The sequence below is a fragment of the Erpetoichthys calabaricus genome, chromosome 12 (genome assembly GCF_900747795.2).
Source record: "Erpetoichthys calabaricus chromosome 12, fErpCal1.3, whole genome shotgun sequence".
In the NCBI taxonomy this organism is placed as follows: domain Eukaryota; kingdom Metazoa; phylum Chordata; class Cladistia; order Polypteriformes; family Polypteridae; genus Erpetoichthys; species Erpetoichthys calabaricus.
Window position 1 is genome coordinate 26,565,258 of NC_041405.2, and position 14,257 is coordinate 26,579,514.

A 14,257-nucleotide genomic window follows, 5' to 3' on the forward strand; every position below is an offset into this window, starting at 1 on the left:
AAGGGTTTTTTATTTATGTTGTCTTTGGAATATAATTTTATAAATTCTGTTTTAGAATATATTTTCTTTTAATGAATACTGTGTAGTTTATTATAGTATAGTATACTATTGAATTACATTGCTTGTCTATTAGTTCTTCACTGTATGTTCCTTGTCTTCCTTATGTTGAGTTTAAGGGGGTGGGGCCCCTGAACTAGCAGCTATACCACTGGTGAGGGACTCCGGTCCTCGAGGGCCGCAGTGGCTGCATGTTTTCATTCTAACCATCTTCTTCATTAGTGGGCCATTTTTACTGCTAATTAACTTCTTTTGCTTTAGTTTTAATTAACTTGACTCAGGCCCCTTAATTGTCTCTTTTTCCTTAATTAGTAGCCAAACAATAATGAGACATCAAACAAGCCACCATATGACAGAAAAAAACAGAAAAATCAACAGATTTGGAAATGTCTGCTGTGGCAGAATGAGAGCAGCAACAAGCCACTGAATTAAATAACGGGTTTAATTAACAGCAAGAATCAGCTTCTCATTAAGAGAATGGTTGGAGTGAAATTGGTTGGAGTTTGAAATCCCAGTTTAGCTGGTCATCTGTTGGCTCGTTTCACATCTCATTTCTGTTTGGCTGTCATTTAATGAAGAAACAAATCAATTCAGAGAACTGAATCCTTAAAAACAGGGCTATTAAAATGAAGGGAAAAGGAGTTAATTAGCAGTGAAAACTACTCACTGATTAGGAAAAGGGTTAGAATGAAAACCTGCAGCCACTGCAGCCCTCCAGGCCCAGAGTTCGACACCCCTGAGCTATACAATCAGATCCCAGACCTTTATAAGACCATAGCTATAGCTAGACTGCACTTCAGCATTAAACAGCAGTATCAACTTTTTTGCTTATTAAAATTCAAATTCAAATTTTGCTTATTAAAAAGGTTACAGATTTTCTGGATTACAGTCATGACTATTAATGATTTTGACATAATTTTTCTCTTCTAAAAGCTGAAATCTTCTCTCCGGCTTGATTTGGTTGTCTATCTAGTTCCCTGGGGACACAGACATAAGAGAAAGGGGGAAGCGTTTAGTCGCAGTAACAGCCAACCCTGACGATGACAATAAGTGGAGCTGGTGACAAGCTGATGAATGTAAACATAGTGGGGGCTATAGTAGGGATTTGGGACAAACTCTTAATAGTGTGAGGATAAGGTCCCCCTAGAACCTTTCCAACATAAAACACTTCCTATGATATGTTCGTGAGAGCTTGAACATTCTGCTTTGTTAAGTTCAAATACACACCAAAACCTGAAATATACTGTATATATATAATATATTTTACTACAAATTGTCACTTTAATTACGCAAACCTGCATCCATATGTTTTAGGAACTGTCAACATTTTTCGTAGGTCACAACAAATATCTGAGGTAGCAAGGAGGGGCACCACCAAATGTGTTTGGACACATTGAGTTGAAGCTTTATAAAAACATTTGGATATTTAGACAGAGTCATACAAAACTAGAAAAAGCTGAACGTATTAACATCAGTGACCTGTGATCTTTGAACAGTCATTATATGTGGAAATGAATCCAGTATAACAGTGATTGGATATAAAGAATTGTAACTTTTGCACAGACATCTAGTTTCCAAAATGTAAAAATCAAGCTAAAAAATATTAATTCTTTTTTACAGTAGCGGAACACAACGGGCTGCCTGAATTAAGAAATGCCAAAGGAGTCTGAAGACAATGAATAAAAATTGGGATGTTCTCCCCTATACTTTCTCAGAAATTGTATATACTCATGTTTAAGTTTAAGTCAGGGCTTGATTTTACTGTATAATTTCTGGTATTTTATAATGTCAGTCGAATGTGGAAAACTCACGCTATTGATCCAAGAGATTATGATATTCTAATGTCCACCTGAGAGAGTAACCACAGAGCACACGGCCTTTTTTTCATATGTATTGTGTCTACGTGACTACACAGTAATACCCGAACTATTCCAAAGCAACGTTTACACTGTTTTGTGTTTTTTGTATTTCATACCCTCATACGTAAGAGCATCCCTTATCTATGACAGAGCGTTCGATCAGAAGAAAAAAATAGGAAGCTGGTTTTAAATTCAAAGTCATAGAAGTGGCGAAAGAAATTTGTTAACTACGTTGCTGCAGCAAAATTCGATGTGTCTGAGAAACTGGTGCGAGTTGGAGGAAACAAGAAGATGTGAAAAAGAAATTAAGTGTCGTACTTTTGAACAGGCGTATAAGTCCGGGTCTGATTTTATGATCAATTTTTTGACTTATACGCGATTATATACGGTTCTCAGATATGGGTATGGATATTTGAGGAGTAAACCACAAGACAATGATTATACTTTTATATTATGTACATTAATGAACGATCAACAACAAATCAAATGAAATTAATAACATATTGAACAATTATTATAAAAGTAAAGTTGAATAAATCGGACTCTGCAGCTGCATGAATTAAAGGTACCACTTTCAGTTACCGGAAATAGCTGAAAATTTGATAGAAACCTACGTTATGTACCTAATACTTGTATGCAAAATTAAGGTTAACCTAAGTTAAAGTGTTCTCAAGTTATCGTGTTTACATACACACACATAAACAGACACACAGACATAATTCCAAAAATGGTATTTTCGGACTCTGGGAGGTCTAAAACCTTGAGATTCATCAAAATTTCGACATTGAATCTTTGGCCGATTACAATATTTTCCCTATACTTCGTATACGAGAAAATAAACATTAGTATTAAAATATTATCCTCTTATTCTGCACTACTTTATTCAGTAGACTAATCGACTTGCGGTGAAAGAAAGAAGAAGCCCTGCTGTGCATTCCACGAGGACTAAAGACCTGATAAATAGTAGATATGTTAACTTGCAGCACTTTCCGCATGACTCTTAAAATTAGCAAGTTCCTGTTTTAATTTGGTTCCCAAATCTCATTATGAAGGGGGTCACGGTTTATAAGCACATTCATACTTAGGGCCTCAACAGGATAGGTTCACCCCTGACCTACAGAGGTGTTTTAAATTGGCTCTGGTTGCTCACCGGCATCAAATAAATTAAATAATTGATGGACAGATTGATTAAGTGATCATCTGTGTAGTAAGCTGATTGATTGTTTGATTGAGCCACATGCTGATGTGAACCTTATTGACCAGTCAGAGAAGTCAGATGAAAGCTTTCTTCTGTCAGCTCTTATGTTGCTGTCATAAAGCCATGCAGGGAATTTACTAACACATCTCAACCCAACAGGGAGCTGCTTCCTCTCAGCAAAAGTTGCCATTCTTTAGATCACAATAGCTAATTTTACTGAGCTATAAAATTATGATAAAAGGTGGATTTAGTGTAATAATTAGAAAACATCCTTAGCCTACATCTGCAGAATTTTTCTTGTATTCATAAATAATTGGAACCTATCTGTGATTATTAGTAGTAAAAGCATTGCAGCAGTTTGCCGAGTCAACAGATGCAGAAAAGAATGACTGAGCAGCCCTATAAAAATTAATTATGTCCCTTCAAATAAACTAATAGAAAGGAGCATCTAAAAATAGAATCGAGTGGAGAGTAGTAATCTTGACTGTTGCAGGGACGTTGCATTTTTATATACAACAAATCTATAATCAGGTTAATATTGGTACAGTACATACAGTATAATGGAATTCATGAAGTGCTGAGTCAGCGCGTATCTGCAAAATAAAACAATTGTGACAGTTAATAATGTTGAAGAATAACGTGGATATTACAAAAACAGTGTTTGCAGCGTGTACAGTACCTGTAAAAAATATTTACTCCCTTGGAATTTTTACATTTTTATTGTTATACAACACTGAATCACAATGGATTTATTTTGGCCTTTTTGGCATGGATCAATAGAAAAAGACTTTAATGTCAAAGTAAAACAGATTTCTTGAAAGTGATCTAAATTAACTGCAAATATAAAACACAAAAATAATCATCCATCCACTTTCTGTCACTTATCCAGATCCGGGTCACAGGGGCTGCATCCTGAGCAATGACACAGACATCCCTTTAATGAGGCATTCCCTGGCCAGTGGGTCCTGGGTCTACCGCAAGGCCTTGTACCGTTGGACATGTATGAAACACCTCCACACGGAGGGGTCCTAATCAGATAATTGAACCACCTCAACTGGCTCCTTTCCACATGGAGAAGCAGTTGCTCTATTTTGAGCTCCTCCTGAATGTCTACACTCCTCACCCAATCACAACCTGTGATGGAAACTGATTTCTTCTGCTTGTATCCAGCTCTTTCGGTCACTACCCTCGTCTTGTGACCATAGGTGAGAGTAGGAATGTTCATTAACTGGAACATTGAGTGCTTCAATTTTCAGCTCATATCCTTCTGTATAATGACTGACTGGCACAACATCTGCATCACTATGGACACTGATCTGATCTGCCTATTGATCTCCTATTCCCATGTTGCATTTGTGTGACTCTGTACTTGTATTGTATAGTACTGTCTACTAGGTACAATGTCAATAAAAAGGACTTGCATCTGGTCTTTCGATCTGTAACTCATCATAAGTCTAGGTATACCTATATTGTGAAATGTGACAATAAATAAATAATAACATGAAATGTGAGGATAAATAATGAAACTTGTCACAAAACATATTGTTTTTTGTTTCTTTATGTATTTAATTTTTTCACTTATTTATTTCAGTGCTACACATGCAACACAAAATAAGCCTCAAAATGAAAACTATCCATTTCACTTGAAGCTGAGAAGGTGGGCTCTAGGGAGTACTATTCTTTGAGCGGTGAAGCATCTGTGGAGAGGAAGTAAACCTTCATCCATCAAGTGTCACATTTAAAGCAGACGCTTCAGATGCAGACTCTTAATGATGAATTCGGAGTTCCTTGAGTTAAAGTAGCACAATACTTCATACAGTACTTCTTGGCAGTTTTTTTGTGCACTCTCATCCGATGCGCACAGTCACAGCTTTGAGCACACACATGAACCACGGGATTCCCGGGTCAAGCAAAGCATACACGTCCACTCTGTGAAGAATTCACCAATCAAATCATGTTCGGTGTGATATTAATGAAAAAAATAAATTAAATATCCACCTTAATAAAAGGAGAAATGTTTGTGTTTATCTGTTCAAAATCAAAAATGATAAAAATTCCAATTAAGGGTCTAAAAATAAGAAAATTGGTCATCTAGGCTAATTCTGTTGTCTAATGTTATACCCTATTAACAGAAGCATAGCAGCAACTTTCTTACATCTGAATCGAGCAACATGAATGAGATTTATATCTGTAATGCTGATGACTTTTCATTGTTGGCTGTGAATGAGTAAAACTAACGATAAATTGACACACAGATCAGAGAACCAAAGTCCTAACTCGACTGGGTTAGTGTCATTAAACCAGGTTAATGCGGTACCAAATTTTCCCAGCGAAACACTTCAACTGTAAGTGTTGTTAGTTCAACGAGCAACGCGGAAAGGAAACGTTGAGAATGGAGGATGCCATTCAAAGAGAAAAACGCCTTCAAGAATGAAAAGGATTGGGCCTTGCATTATACCAGACCAAGTGGATAACCTGTGCATCACACAGAAAACAGGAGGTCTACATTGAATACTTGGCTTTCAACATGCCTTTGATGGGCAGCACAGCTAGAACAGAAAGAAGTAAGTAACAAAAATATATATGTTTGTGATACATTTAATTTTTTATACTCACATTTTATTAGAATGACATAGACGAGAACATGTCATTGAGCCAAACAATGCTCACCAGTCCTATCCACTTTATTCTTCCAAAATAACATCAAGTCGAGTTATGGTAGCTTAGTAGCTACAAAAAGGACATAGCAGCGCTTGAAAACGTCCAGAGAAAAGCAACTAGGCAAATTCCAGGACTACAGGAGATAAGTTATGAGGAAAGATTAAAAGAGCTGGGCCTTTACAGTTTAAGCAAAAGAAGATTAAGAGGAGACCTGATTGAAGGGTTTAAAATTATGAAGGGAATTAGTCTTGTGGATCGAGAAAATGACTTTAAAATGAGTTCATCACGAACAAGGGGACATGACTGAAGAGCCTGTTAATGGTAAATTTTGCTCAAACATTAGGAAGTCTTTCTTTACACAGAGAACCATAGACACATGGAATAAGCTACCATGTAGTGTGGTAGACAGTAGAACTTTAGGGACTTTCATTTTATATTTTACTTTTTATTTTATAGTGCCTTTCCCTCCCCAAACTCTTATCCTAACGTCTCTCCTAATCCATCCCTAATTTTAAAATTACCTTTAATCCCAGCCCTAATCTTAATTTAATCTTTAATGTTAGTCCTAATTTTCATAATAACCCTAATCTTAAAAAACATTTTTGGGCCCTGAGGTTAAAATTGCTTCCTCGGGTTCACACTGAGATCCCTTATTTTATATTCTAGAACATTTTTATATATAGTTTTCTTGTAATATAATTTAGTAATTTTAGGTGCTCCTTTAAATAGAATTTTATAATATTATGGAACTTTAACCTTATATTTAAATCAAAATTTTAAAATCAATTTTAATAATTTATTCTATTAAATCTATAAGTGGATCTTTTAAATATTTATTTATGGAATTATATTAGGGGTTTATTTCATTTTATAAGGTTATATTCAGGAGCATGATAGGTTATCATTATATAAGTACAGTGAAAATAAGGTTTGGACATTGTAAATAAAAAATAATTTACAGAATGATTGTGCCTGAGCAATTGTCTCTTTGGGGATGTTCATCCACCAATAACCCTAACTTGTTTTAGAAGAATTACCGTATATGCTTGCGTATAAGTTGGATTTTGAAACCCGAAAATTCAATTATAAAAGCAGATCCTGACTTATACGCCCGTTCAAAAATGCAACACTTTTTTTTAACATCTTCTTGCCTCCTCCAATCTCACATCAGTTTCTCAGACACATCGAATTTTGTTGCAGCCACGCTGTTACCAATTTCCTTTGCCACTTCAAAGACTTTTAATTTAAAACTCTCATTGTTGATAAGGGATGCTCTTACAATAAAGGTGTATGAGGGTGTGAGATACAAAAAACACAAAACATTGCAAACGTCGCTTCAGAATAGTTCGGGTATTACCGTGTGGTCATGTAGGCACAATACATAGAAAAAAAGGCAGTGTACTCCGTGGTTACTCTCTCAGGTGGGTGTTAGCATATCATAATCTCTTGGACCAATAGCGTGAGTTTTCCACATTCGACTTATACGACGACATTATAAAATACCAGAAATTATACGGTCAAATCAAGCAACGACTTATACGCGGGAGAACTTAAACGTGAGTATATATGATAAGCAAGCTTTTTTGGGCTGAATGGACTGTTCTTGATGGTGTTGTTACTCATCAGCAAGCCCACTCTTATCATTACCACATAGCTAAATACAATGCAGATTACTGTACAGTCATACTAAATATTAAAAAGTCCCAGTCAGTTATTTTATGTTTCTTTCACAAGCACATAATGGTTATTTGACCTGAGTATTAGGCATGTACAATCTATGGTCATGGCACTAAACAAGCATTTACTTTTACATTTGCATAACTCCCATCATCCCTTAGGCTGTCCCTTATTAATAATAAGCATGCTACTAACCTCCCGCCTGAAAACACTTGCCCAGGTCAGTCATGTCAAACGCAACATCAACCATAATGTTAGCCTGTGCATTCTGAGTTCCACATTCTTAGTTCCATTTTTTATTTACTTCAAAGCTACCTCTCATCTAAAAAAATCCTATATTCCTATAATAACACACCACACAAATGTAAGTATTGCGAGTCTTATATCAAAATAATGTAAAGAGCATTATTTTAACCCCACCTTCAGCCTACAAGCCATCTCCTTGTTTTCCACCAATAATGTGAAAGAAATAGAACCTCTCTGTAGCACCCTGACAATGTCATTCACTTTATATCTTTAAATGTATGACTTTATATCTTGAAGTGTCTTGGGTTTGAGTGTTTATGCTCAACGTCACACCAGATAAGAAATACTGGCATAAAAATCAAGCCCACTGTGCTTATGGAATGAGATTAGCTAGCTAGGTTCTGCTGCAGCATGGTGTAAGACATTTTTTAAAATGCCCCTCCAGCATTATATGTAGATTAACATGCCCACCGGCTGAAGTGGATTCTTCTAGACAGTGGAAGAATAAAGAAGATTTTCTTGGCTCTGCTGCCCCTGACCTTTCTCGTACAAAATACAAAAAGATCTTCAGCAAGCTCAAAAGTACAAAAGGCCTGATCTCAGTGTTTGAAAAATTGTCAGTCTTATACGTAACAAATATAATGTCTTGCATATAAGAATATCATCAGCCTTTTTGTGTAGCTGTACACACACGCCTGTATTCATCAATATGGCATATACAGGTTTTTCTTCTTACAGATCTCGTCAGCCTGAAAGATGTAAAGAAACCCTCCAAAGAAAAATGGAGAGCACACAAAGGCATACATTAAGACAACTCATTTTACACTTTTTGATGTTTACGGATATGTCCGTATCAAAAGATTCACGTCAGACTAATTACACTCCATTGTTGTCTGTGACTAATCTGGCTCATTCGGTCATTACAGAACTGAGAGAAAGGAGGACAAGTGGAAGATGATGAGGACGAGAGCCCCGGCCCCGGCACAGAACAGTTTGTTTGAAATGAGCGTCACAAGATTCTGGCTTTTACTAATGCTGTATTTTTGCATGTCACTGAGCGTGAGAATGAATGTTGGTTATTAGCCATTGGAGAACTGCATTGATTTTTATGCAGGCAGTTTTATGATAGATAAAATAGGTGGATGTTCTGGGTAACATATATGGTTATCTTCTAGTAAAGTTTATCATGTACTTTATGTTCTTTCTGTCTATTGTAATATTTCTAAACATTAAAAATGTCTTGCTCCTTGTAGTTTAGAAAAAAGTACAGCAAAGCAGCAAGTTCCCAGAGGTACAGTGGATTCAGAAAGAATTCAGACCCATTTACTTCCATTGTAGATTTAATTTTAAGTGGACAAATTTGCCATTTTTGACCTTCAGTCTACGCTCGATATCCCATAATGATAAAAGTGAAAATATTTTCAGAAAGGTTTACAATTTTATTAAAAATCAAAAAGCAAAAATCTCTCATCTGTATAATTAAGCAGCAAGTTCCCAGAGGTACAGTGGATTCAGAAAGTATTCATACCCGTTTATTTACATAGTAGATTAAATTTGAAGAGGACAAATTTGCAATTTTTGACCTTCAGTCTACACTCGATATCCCATAATGATAAAAGTGAACATATTTTCAGAAAGGTTTACAATTTTATTAAAAATCAAAAACCAAAAATCTCTCATCTATATAAAAAGTCAGACCCTTAGTTCGGGACTTTGTGCAAGCCCCTTCGACTGTAATTTCAGCACCGATTATTCTTGGGTGAGTCTCTACAAGCTTTGCACACTCGGATTTGGGGTGGTTTATCCCATTTTTCCTGACAGATTTCTCTCAAGGTCCATTCTGATTGGCTGTAAACTGCCATCTTCAGACCTCTCCACAGATGTTCTATGGGATGTCTGGGCCACTAAAAACAGTCAGAGACTTTATGTGAAACCACTCCAGGCTTGTCTTGCCTTTATGCGTCAGGTCGTTGTCATACTGAACGAGGAACCGTCACCCAATTCTGAGGTTGTGTGCACTCTGGAGCAGGTTTTCTTGAAGGACCTCTCTATATCTGGGTGCACTGATCCTTCCCTTAACTCTGACCAGACCCCCAGTCCCTGCCACTGTGAAGTTTCCCCCTACCATGATGCTTCCACCATTACGCTTCACCATAGGGATGGTGGTAGGAAGGTGGCGAGCAGTAGCTGGTCTTTGCCAGATATTGTGCATGGAGTTCTGCCCAAGGAGTTCAATTTTTGTCTCATCAGACCCGAGATTTGTTTTTCTCTGGGTCTCAAAGTGCTTTAAATGCTTTTTGGCAAACTCAGGCTGTCGTATGCCTTTTACTCAAGAGGGGTTTCCTTCAGATTAAAATGGTTGTCCATCCCACTGAGTCTCCCATCTCAGCAGATAATTTCTAAAGCCTTGTTACAGTGACCATTGGGTTTTTCATCACCTTCCTAACCAACTTCCTTCATGCCCAGCTATTCAGTTTAGTCAAAAATTACGAAGAGTTCTGGTGGTTCCACTCATCTTCCATTTCACATTTTATATTGAGACCACTGTGTAACTGAAAACACTCAATGCTTCTGAAAGGTTCTGTACCCTTGCTCTGATCTATTCCTCACCACGAGACCTACAGAGAGCTCCTTGGACTTCATGGTTTCGTTTTATCCTGACATACAGTGTGATTTGTTCCTTTCTAAAATGATGCTTAGTCAATTCAGGTTGAGGCCAAATCAAGTTCTAGACACATCTCAAGAAGAATTAAAGCAAATAGGATACACCTTGGAGCATCACGGCCAATTGATTAAATTCTTTTGTAAGTAAGAGACTTCAGTTTTTGAATTTTTATTGTGTTTTCACTTTGCCATTCTGGGTGATTGAGTGTAGATTGATTGGCACAAAGGGAAAATTTATCTCTTAACAATTAAATCTACAACACAGTAAAGTGTGCAGAAAATGAAGGGATCTGAATCCTTTCTGAATCCACTGTATGAGGTGTAACAATTTAATTCTTGGAATGGCAGTATAGTGTCACCTGTGTTACCAAGTCCTACTGAAACACTGAAACTGTTGAAAGTTGTCAAAGGTAAAGATGCTATGAAAAAGTCAAGTGTCTTTAAGTGGCATAAGAGGTTCAAGGAAAGGGGTGAGGAAATGCGAACAATGACAACAAAAGTGACAATGTTCCAAACTATGGTGCACTCAGCGCTCGTGACTTCAAGTCAATTACCAAATGGAATCATCCACCCTATCCACCTGACTTGTGATTTCTGGCTCTTGCCAAAAATAAAATCTGCCATGAAAGGATGAAAATTTTCAGACATTTCTAACATCCAGTGTAACGTTACAAATGTTCTCAAGGGTATTCCAAAAACAGAGTTCCAGTTATGTTTCCAGCAATGGCTAAACCATCTAATTAAACGTAACGTTTTTTTTTTTACTTTGAAGGTGTCAGTAGCCTACGCACTGTAAAGGACAGCCGGGTCCCATGCCCGGCAGGGACGCCTCTGCTACATCTGTTCCGGGGGAGCAGCCATGGACTGTTCAATACCTCCCCCGGGACGCTTGGTGGCAGCCTCCCTGGCAGCCAATGATTCCCCAACCCAGCGCATGGCTCCAGGGGAGATGGAGTCCTCCACAGCCTGGTTGGGGGCTCGGAGGGCCACCAGGGGGAGCTGCGTGGAGTCAGCAGCCTGGCTGGTCATACCTTCAGCCCCACCCGGAAGGGCAATTAGGACCAGGTGGCCAAGCACCTGGACGGCTTCCGGGTGGGATATAAAAAGGGCCAGCCACCACCACTCAGGGAGCCAGAGTCGGGAGGAAGAAGCCTGAGGACGAGTGGTGGTGCTGAGGTAGATAGAGAGAAAGAGACCATTAATTGTGAGTGTATTTTGGGACTGTGTTGGGCCTGTGGGACACGGGGAAGGCGTGCCCCATGGCTGAAGATAAATAAAAAAGCATTTGTTTAAGTACGTGCCTCTGCCTGAGTCTGTGCCGGATCGGGCGCTATATAGCGCCTTTTACAGCACATATATAGGACTGTAAATGAGGTGTGACAATTTCACAATTTTAATAACAGAACCACAAGGCTTATTCTCACCTGCACAAAGCTGGCAGAAGTCTGAGGAGTATGTTTTTTGCTTTCCCCAGTGCCTTCAGTAGCATCCAGCCATCCTTGTTAAAGGGTAAACTCAGAAATCTGCAGCTGGATGAGCCTAAGGTGTCCTGGATAATGGAGTGTCTGTCAGTCAGACCGCAGTTTGTGAGGCTCAAGGACTGTGTCTGTGATGTGGATGTGAGCAACACTGGAGCACCACAAGGAACAGGCCTGTCTGCTTTACTCTTCACTCTGTACACCTCAGACTATACATATAACTCTGTGTCAGGTCACTTGTAGAAATCCTCTGGTGATTCTGCACTTATGGGGTGTTCTGACAAGGGGGATAAGACAGAGTATAGAAGTCAGGTGAAGAACTTTGTGTATTTGTGCCAAGAGAACTGTATGCAACTAAACAGCAGCAAAACCAAGGAATTGCTTATTGACTTTCACCACAACAAAGAGTCTCTATGTCCGATCACTATTCAGGGAGTGGATGTAGAGGTGGTCCATTCCTACAAGTACTTGGGGTCTAAATTAATGACAGGTTGGACTGGTCTTGGAATACAGAGGAACTATAGAAGAAAGGGCAGAGCAGACTCTTTATCCTTAGCAAACTGTGTTCCTTTAATGTGGGAGGTGACATCCTTCACATCTTGTACAACTCTGTGATGGTTAGTGTGATTCTCTACACTGTGGTGTGCTGGGCTAGCAACATCACTTCAGGAGAGGCCCACCAAATCAACAGACTACATAAAAGGGCAAGCTCAGTTGTTGGACACACTCTGGACCCCCGGAGGTCTAAACAAAGGAGAGTATTAAAACAAAGCTGAATACCGTTATGAACAATGCTGCACATCCTCTCTGTGACACACCAATACTGAGGACTTTCAGCTCACAAATCACCAACAGACATGTGCCAAGAAACACTACTGGGGGTCTTTATACCAACAGAAACATGCCTGCATAATGCTGAACTGGGACTGTGACTGCCAAATTAGAAGGTTATCTTTCTTTTTAATTTTCTACTTTGTTTTAGTCATTCTGGTGTGTGCTCAGACCATAATGTATGTGTGTGTGCAAATATATTTATTTATCTGTCTATGCATTTATTTATTTAAAGAGCTTCTGTAAATGCTACATTTCTCAATTGGGACAAATAAAGTTCAATCTATCTATCTATAGTTCGGTCCATACATATTTGGACAGAGACAACTTTTTTCTAATTTTGGTTCTGTACATTACCACAATGAATTTTAAATGAAACAACTCAACTTCAGTTGAAGTGCAGACTTTCAGCTTTAATTCAGTGGGGTGAACAAAACGATTGCATAAAAATGTGAGGCAACTAAAGCATTTTTTGAACACAATCCCTTCATTTCAGGGGTTCAAAAGTAATTGGACAAATTAAATAACTGGAAACAAAATGTTCATTTCTAATACTTGGTTGAAAACCCTTTGGTGGCAATGACAGCCTGAAGTCTTGAACTCCTGGACATCACCAGATGCTGGGTTTCCTCCTTTTTAATGCTCTGCCAGGCCTTTACTGCAGCGGCTTTCAGTTGCTGTTTGTTTGTGGGCCTTTCTGTCTGAAGTTTAGTCTTCAACAAGTGAAATGCCTGCTCAGTTGGGTTAAGATCAGGTGACTGACTTGGCCATTGAAGAATTTTCCACTTCTTTGCTTTAATAAACTTCTGGGTTGCTTTGGCTGTATGTTTTGGGTCATTGTCCATCTGTATCATGAAACGCCGCCCAATCAATTTGACTGCATTTAGCTGGATTTGAGCAGACAGTATGTCTCTGAACACCTCAGAATTCATTCAGCTGCTTCTGTCCTGTGTCACATCATCAATAAACACGAGTGTCCCAGTGCCACTGGCAGCCATGCACGCCCAAGCCATCACACTGCCTCCACCGTGTTTTACAGATGATGTGGTATGTTTTGGATAATGAGCTGTTCCACGCCTTCTCCATACTTTTTTCTTGCCATCATTCTGGTAGAGGTTGATCTTGGTTTCATCTGTCCAAAGAATGTTTTTCCAGAACTGTGCTGGCTTTTTTAGATGTTCTTTAGCAAAGTCCAATCTAGCCTTTCTATTCTTGAAGCTTATGAGTGGCTTGCACCTTGCAGTGCACCCTCTGTATTTACTTTCATGCAGTCTTCTCTTTATGGTAGACTTGGATATCGATACGTCTACCCCCTGGAGAGTGTTGTTCACTTGGTTGGCTGTTGTGAAGGGGTTTCTCTTCACCATGGAAATGATTCTGCGATCATCCACCACTGTTGTCTTCCGTGGATGTCCAGGTTTTTTTGCGTTGCTGAGTTCACCAGTGCTTGCTTTCTTTCTCAGGTTGTACCAAACTGTAGATTTTGCCACTCGTAATATTGTAGCAATTTCTCAGATGGATCTATCTATCTATCTATCTATCTATCTATCTATCTATCTATCTATCTATCTATCTATCTATCTATC